Source organism: Mastomys coucha, unplaced genomic scaffold, assembly GCF_008632895.1.
Source record: "Mastomys coucha isolate ucsf_1 unplaced genomic scaffold, UCSF_Mcou_1 pScaffold22, whole genome shotgun sequence".
Lineage (NCBI taxonomy): Eukaryota > Metazoa > Chordata > Mammalia > Rodentia > Muridae > Mastomys > Mastomys coucha.
This window is the reverse complement of record NW_022196905.1, coordinates 61,833,458-61,841,760: the sequence shown is the minus strand read 5'-3', so window position 1 is coordinate 61,841,760 and position 8,303 is coordinate 61,833,458. Positions and strand designations below refer to the sequence as shown.

The 8,303-nt window shown below is 38.5% G+C and overlaps 1 long non-coding RNA gene across 2 annotated transcripts; it reads right to left on the bottom strand.

The window, feature by feature from the left end:
* Window positions 1-1,604: 1,604 nt before the first annotated feature.
* Window positions 1,605-6,067, bottom strand: LOC116071134. Of its 2 annotated transcripts, none has more exons than XR_004110720.1 (3): window positions 5,917-6,067; window positions 3,141-3,547; window positions 1,605-2,855 (listed from the first exon to the last, which is right to left on the bottom strand). It is a non-coding gene; the product is annotated as an uncharacterized LOC116071134 (long non-coding RNA). The 2 variants fall into 2 exon arrangements; XR_004110721.1 differs by having other exon boundaries at window positions 3,141-3,511.
* Window positions 6,068-8,303: the final 2,236 nt, after the last annotated feature.

Genomic DNA, 8,303 nt, shown 5'->3' with positions numbered 1-8,303 from the left:
TAATAGATATCTATAGAACATTTTATCCTAAAACAAAAGGATATACCTTCTTCTCAGCACCTCATGGTGCTTTCTCCAAAATTGACCATATAATTGGTCACAAATCAGGCCTCAACACATACAAGGAGATTGAAATAATTCCTTGTATCCTATCATATCACCATGGACTAGGGCTGCTCCTCAATAGCAACATAAACAATAGAATGCCCACATACATGTGGAAGCTTAACAACACTCTACTCAATGATAATTTGGTCAAGGAAGGAATAAAGAAATTAAAGACTTTCTAGAGTTTAATGAAAATGAACCCATGAATATCTTTAAACAATTCATGTTGATGACAGGACAGAGGGTTGCTCTGTGTAAATAGACAGTAAAGCCTCATCACCTCGAAGAATCCATACAGCTCATTGTACATGGAGAGGTCAATCTGGTGCCTTGCTGGAACCTGGCAACCTATGATCTAGTTCTTTGATGTGGGAATGAAATCTGCAGGCTATTCTAAGAATAACTGGACACTAAACTAGCCACAAAACCCTCCACCTACAATCTGTCCTGTCTACAAGATGTACTGGGGTAAGGGTAGCACAGAACTTAAGCGTAGCCAACCAGGGTCTGATTTTTGATTCCTAAGCTACAAGAGGGAGTAGATGTTCTACAGTACTTGGATGGTAAGGAACAGGAGAATCAATAGCCCAGACCCCTAAGGTAGAACCAAAATACATAATTCCTAATGATATTCTGGTATACTCATAGAATGGTGTCCCGTCCATCCCTGTTGTCAGACAAGCTTCCACTAGCAGCAGATAACAATGCAGAAACACAAAGGCAAAAATTATGCAGAGTGGAAGTCTAGATGAAGGCATGCATTAGCCTCCACCCCAGTTCTATGCCTAGGAAATCCAACTGAAGACATGGAGAAGTTGTAGGAGTCAGAGGGGATGGACAATACCCAGAGTACATTGCCCACATAAGCAACTAAGCAGCAAGCATGGGACCTTCAGGGAATTGCACCATGTCATCTGTATATATGTTATGGCTATTAGCTTTATGGTTTTGTGGGACTCCTGTGGGAGTGGTTATGTCTTTGATCACTTTACCTGCCCTTGGGACTCTCTTCCTCTTGTTGGCTTGCCTTATCTAGTCTTGGTATGAGGATTTCTACCTTATTTTTCATGTGTGTGTGTGTGTGTGTGTGTGTGTGTGTGTGTGTGTGCATGCTGTTTGGTTATCTCTTAGAGGCCTATCTTTTCTGAAGTGAGACAGAGGGGAAGTGTAACTGAGGATGATGGGAAGTCGTTGAAAGCTGGGAGTAGAGGGAGGAAAAAATATGTTCAGAATATATTGAACTATAGAAAAATCAATTTTCAGTTAATAAACATATTCCAGTACCAAAAATAAAAAAAAGGGGAAAATTAAAAGTACTCCCAAATTAAAAATCAGAACCATCTAAATAAAAGTACAGAAAACTAAATCTAAAAATAAACCTTTAAAAACTGATAATCTAAAAACACAAAACTAAGGCAAAACCAGTATCTAAAATTGTAAACAGCCTAAGTTTCAACAACAGCAATGGAGTGTAAATTACACAGTCAACACTGGTGGTAGTAAGCACAATATAATTTTTTAATAAAACACAGCTCCAAGCTGTTCTCCTTAGCCTCTCCTAGGTCTTCACAGTCCCACGATTTTATCCTTTTAGTTTGTATATACTTTTTTCAATAGTGTTGAGTCCTATTAGTACTGAATGTAGGTACATGAATGTAGGGTCAAAAACTAAGGCATACCTAACAATGTGCCACATTCCTGAGCAAAACGGGCATTCCATCCTACAGCTACATAGCTCTTTAGCTGTTCATCTGGCCTCCTGAGCCCTTGCCCCATTACATGTTGCCTAAGCGAATCTTGTTCTGGGAACCACAACTGCTCTAAGTTCCTAAGTGAAAATTCTTGCCATGTGCAAATGACAGTTTCTCTCAGCTGTCCTCCCCGCCTCTGGCTCTTACAATCTTTCCGCCTCCTCTTCCGCGATGTTCCCTGAGCCTTTGGGGAGAGAAATTGGGATATAGATACCCGATTTCTGACTGAGCACTACATAGACACTTATTGTCTTATACTTTGTCACTAAATTAACTAAAAAACACTGGAAAAAAGAACCTTTCTGGATGAGGACAATTTCTCCAACATCAAAGATTCTGCCAGCTTCAATCTGCCCCTAAAGGAAAGGAACCTAAAAATACAGACCTTACTAGATTTATACTAATCAGTGATCTGCTGCCTTAATTTATGGTCTTCTAGGTTATCCTGTTTGTTTCATGATATATATTCTGTTGTTCTTTACCAGTACTATTCTTTTAAAGAGCCTCATCTCCACTTCTGTTTTGAGTTTTCTAACTTGACTGATCTAAAAACTTGGGGTAGCTCAGGCAAATTCTGCTTAACCCTGGAGACTGTGCTATGCAGTTTCTAACACCTGTTCAGAGCTTGTACTTAATCCCATTCTCCCATTACTGTCAGAGTGCTTATGACAGTTTCTGCAGGAATCACTGGAGACTCTTCTGTAAACTCCCTATTAGAGCAGCTTTTTAAAATTTCCTGGAGGAGGTCTTTTAGCCTGCCACATTATGCATTGTGGTGTTGGTAATAGTCCCAGCAACAAGTCTAGTCCATGGTAGAGGAAGTCGATTGGGGCTTGATCAGTGGATTCTGAGAACTATACAAGAAGCTGATGAAGTAAGGTATTATTTCTGTTCCTTTTGTTTCCATAACTAGTTACTGTTTCCAACATGGCTTTTAGGTGGTCATCTTATCCACAAGTTGATGCATTTCTTTTGTATTTTTCTATAGATGCAATACTGAAAAGGAAAAAAAAGAAAGCATAAAAATCTTAAGTACTTGATTTCTTTTAGCTTTGATAGTTCTAAGCATATCTTATAAAATATATGTCTTTACAAAATCAGTTGAACAGAATCTGAATATGATAGTGTTAAAAAACATGTGTTTTTGATGAGTTTACTGTATCAGAAAGTGAGTGCTTAAAACTGAATGAAATTTCAAAGGTATGCAATGGCTGACCTGTTTTAAAAGTGTACAGTCTCAGCCTAATATTTTACAAAGATTCTTAATGAACTCTTTCTTACCTTCCTTCTTATTCTTTGTGTTGGTGGCAATGTATGGCATTTCTGATCACAGAGATTCTATAAGACCATAGCTGCTGGCAAGGAAATTAAGCAGAGAACACATTACAAGCCTGAAACTCAGCAACAGATTATTAAAGATAGGACCCAAGTTGGTTACAAAGCTGTGAATTCTTAAGAGGTGCTTAAGAGTGAGTCTGTTAGGTTTTTTTTTTGTTGTTTTTTTGTTTTTTATCCAATGAGATCGAACAAATGTCCTTGTGTGTTGGGTCCTCTTGATGCTCAGGAGTCAAATGAACATGGCCAGAGTGTCACTTGAGTTAGGTTGTTGAAATAGTACTTCCTGATGAAGCTTCCAAATAAGACCTGGAGAACTACATACCACACATTAAAGAATGAGTTCATAAGTCCTGGTTAAAAAATAAAAGATATTGGTAACTTTGGAAAATATAAGAACCAAATTATCTTTAGTAAGTTTTAAGATGAGGCATATCTGATAATTGGAAAATTATAACTATTTGAATGAACTTTTAAAAAGCACTTGAACTTATGAGCTACATATAGTCATTCTAATATAAAGGGAATCACCAAAATATAGGTTTATATTAGAAGATATATATCTTTATTCTAGGTGTTTGTAGCAAGGCAAATTGAGTCTAGGGCTTGCAACTGATAATCTCTACCTCAAAATTACATATTCATGCACAATATGTTTACTTATAGAGGTAAAGTAAAATGGACAAAATAGTACACTTCAGACATACATTTAAAGATTCGGCCAAACCTCAGTAGCCTGGGTAAGTTTGAAATATAGCAGAGATTTTAGTCATCAGTTCCCACTGGACTCAGAAAGTTAAGTTACTATAAATCCTTATTCTCAAACATAAATGCTGAGTACTAGCATGGTTAGAAATCAATTTTCTCCTTTACTCTATGTCATAGTGGCTTATTATACCATTAGTCATACAAGAGAACTTAATATCTTATTTCAAAATTATTCTTGACTAAAATGAGACTCAGACACAGGCACTGTTGGCCAGCTGTGCTGTGTTGGAGTCAGGTGGAGCCTCGAAGGTTCCAGGAGGTTTCTGTATTGCTCACCAACAAATATAACATGAAGAGGAGACAGCGGGCCACAGCTCCGTGCCTTGCTTCTCTGAGAAAACTCCCAGTTCAATACAATTTTTTTGAGACTCAGTCACAAGCACTGTTGGCCAGCTGTGCTGTGTTGGAGTCAAGTGGAGCCTCGAAGGTTCCAGGAGGTTGCTGTATTGCTCACCAACAAATATAACATGAAGAGGAGACAGCGGGCCATAGCTCCATGTCTTGCTTCCCTGAGAGAACTCCCAGTCTCAATACAAATTTTGAAGACCGTAGGACAGGGATGCAATGCAAGGTAAAGTTGGCCCAACACTACCTGACAGGGTCTGGAGTCTCTGCGAAGGTGCTGATTAAGAAGCAGCATAGCACCACCCAGTTAGAACTGAACATCATAATAATATTGAGTAATAACTCCCCAATTATCTTATCAATCCAAGTCATTGAGTGGATTCAGAATCTACCTTATCATGAAGCAACTTGAGGAAGAAGAGTTACTGCTTCTCATCTAAGGGCAGTGATCCAGGGAATAAGATCAGACCTATTTCCCCAACAACTCTCAGGCAAGCCACAAACATAGTTCACCTAGACTTAAAGCCAGGTAAAAGCATCATAGATTTATAGAATTAAAATCATAAACTTTGGTCTCAGATTAAAATTCACCATTAGGTAAAAGCTTGTCAGCCACTGTGGGTATTACCAATTTGGTGTTCAGGACTTTTTGTAAGCATGCACGACAGGAATCTCAAATATGGGTACATGAACTTTGGGTGTCTTCCCATACTTTATGGTTATGGAGATCTTTATGGTTCATAGCAGCCATCTTTAGACAACTTTAGGAGCAAGCTCACTGAGGGGCATAAGAATCCTAAATGCCTTAGAGAAGACATCCGCAACATGCTCAGCTGCTTATTAACTGTGAACCCTAAGCTTAGGCCAATATTGAATAAAATCACGAGGTATTCATATACTGCAAGGCCATATGAAGTTACCCATTCATTGGGTGAGGGAGTCCCCGCCAGAACCTGTGAACTGGCATTGGCTTTGATGAGCCTGATATCCAAGACTCTTTACCAAACAGGAAATGTAATTTAACAAAAGCGTCTTACAACTTATCTGAATGCCAGCTACAGAGGGGTATAGCTGTAGGACCTAACTAATAGACCCGTCCTTCTGGGAGTGACATTTTTGTCCAAGAACAAAGATTCTCCTAGCTTCAATCTGCCCATAAAGAGGAAGAGGGATGAACCTATCATTACAGACCTTACGACATTTAGGCCAGATGGTGCATCTACCAAAGGGCTTCTCTACCTGCCATTCCTCTGTGCTTCTCGCAGAAAACCACACCCACTCTAAACTCCTCTCACAGGCTTTTGCCCACTCCCTGTATCCTCTCAAGGAGAAGCAGTGGGAAGAGGGGTCCAGACGACATTGTGTCTGAAGTGAAGCCCTCCTCACCGGTCATACAGTGTGCCTGAAGCCTCTTCCCAGGCTGAGTTCAGTGGCTGGGGGAAAAAGTGGCCTAATTAAGAACTCTCTTTTTTGACTCTATTGTTGTCTACCATCTCGGAAGTAACTTCGTCAATTTCAAAATAAACTTTCGTCTCCATTGAAGATCCGGTAGCCTTCTCTCTTCCTGCAAGAAAGAATGGAGGCGAGCCCGTCTTTAGAACTTCACTACCTTCACTTAAAAATACCAAATGTTGCAAAAGAGGAGGCCAGCAGTCAGGACAAAAGGCCGGGAAGCAGTTACTCCGTCGTTCATCTGTGCTGGCGGCACCAGACCCGGACCAGTTTCTGCACAGCAGCCCAACGTATAAAATAACTGCCCTTTTGCGTCATCTCAACAAAAGAACAGTGGGGGAGGAGCAGGGACACAGATGACACTGCTTAAGAATACCCTCCCACATCGGACATGCAGGAGAAGGCCTGCAACCTTTATGCTGAGCAAGCACAAAGGTTAGAAAGGATGGCCTTAGAGAATTAGGAACTGTAGTTTGAACTTTCTCTGCCTTCCCCAAAAATAACCTCCGCAGTTTCAAAACAATAGGCGCACCCCACCCTGTCTACAGCAGAAGTGGAGGGAGAACACAGAATTAAAAGTTTCTAGCATCAAGTCTAAGAATATTTTCTTTTGATAGAAATCATATTACAGAAAAACCCACCAAAAGCAAGTACAAAACTAAAAAACAAATATACAACAAAAGAAACATGCTATCTTAATCGAGACTAAAACCTTTCAGTACTTCCCTCTTGCTGCAGCTGAGTCTTCTAAAATGACTATATCCAGTATTCATCAATGAATAATATGCATTCTGTATGCTTGGTTACACGAGTGACTATTTGGTATTAATATACAAAAATGAAAATAAAATAACAACATGCCATGTAACTGTACTTACTTCAGTTTTTGTTTTTTCTTCTCATACTTTCAATCAGTATTGAAATGTATAGACAAGTACCACAAGGGCTTCAAAAAGTTACTGAATTGTTTCTATATACCCAGCCATAGTTTAGAAAAAAAGATCCAAGATCTTTTCTAAGATATCAAAATTGCTTTTCAGTTCTCATGAAACCAGAGCCAAACGAACATTCCCTCCTCTGACTTTCAGGACATAAGTAGTGATCATTCTCTCATAAAACAATGATATAAAACTTACTTCCATTTGAAGGCTATGCAAACAAATCAATTATATAACATGTTTTATAGGCTACCTCTTCTGTATAGATCATGATCTAGCTCCTGGCTGCATAGCAGAATTATGGCTTATCTTCTTTGCATGAAATTGTGAGTTTAATGCATCTTGTTTATGCATCGTGAATTCTGGATACTGTCTTCCCACTAAGTTTTATTTCAAAATATTTTCACACAATACTCTAGCCACAGCAAACCTACTCTCAACTGGCAACAGAATGACAGATTACAAGTTAGAATACTAATTGTAATTTTCTTTTCCAGGAAACGAAATTAGGCACAGAAGACACCAAAGTCAATTGTAGGCTCTGAACTAAAAGCTGAAATACACAGTAGCATTTGTAGAAAGAAACTAATGATACATATCTATGATGATTAGGTCTCTAGGGGTAAAATCCACCCTTGAAAGAATGCCTGAGTATCACTGTAAACTTCCAATTTGTAGTCCTCATGAAATATTGACAAAGCTTTGCAAAAACTGTAGTAATATGTAGTCACACCATTAATAATTAAGAAATGGCAAATGTGCTAGATGTCAGAGCCATCTTACAAATCTTATTATCTTAGCTATTATAAGAGTATGTATGTGTATATTTCACATATATAGACCTTCATAATGTACAGCTGCAAAACAAGAATTAAGGGTTCCTTTATGATTTCTCTGGCAATATTTTCAGTCTAGGTATTGATATCAAGAAGGGTGAAAGGTCTCATTTTTCAAACTTCTGTTCTCCATAAAACAAAGTGATTTTCTCTGCATGCAACATTTTAAATGTCACCTGAGGCAACTTTTTGGAGTGACCCATAGCATGTAGTGAGCCATGAGACAACTGCCAGATGGTTTATGGGTTTATTCATTACTAGACAAAATCACAGTTCGTTAACAAAAAGGCAAAAGTACAATCAAGCAGGATTGAAAGCAAAAGATGCGCTTTGTTAATGGACTTGGAAATCAGGAAATTTTTAATTTACTTTAGTAATTAACTTCTCTATACACAATTTTAGACACAAAAGCCCAGTAGTTAATCAAGATGTTAAATGACAGTGCAAATATATCTTCTGATTAGGTCTTTAAAGTGGCATACTAGAATATTGCAATATATGTGGATATTCAGCCAACCATCAGTCTTCCACATGGATGAACATGTGTCATTGCCCTTAGAGATACTATTGATCAGCATAAAACTGCAAAAATACATGGATGGACATTTTCTTTCTTCCTTCTTTTCTTCCTTTCCTCCTTGTTTCCTTCCTCCCTCCCTTCTTTGTTTCCTTCCTCCCTTCCGTCTTTCCTTTTATTTCTTTTTCTCATCTCAACAGTCTGCTGTGTCTTAAATTCCCATAACATTAGGAATTCAGGGTCTTCTGCAAAT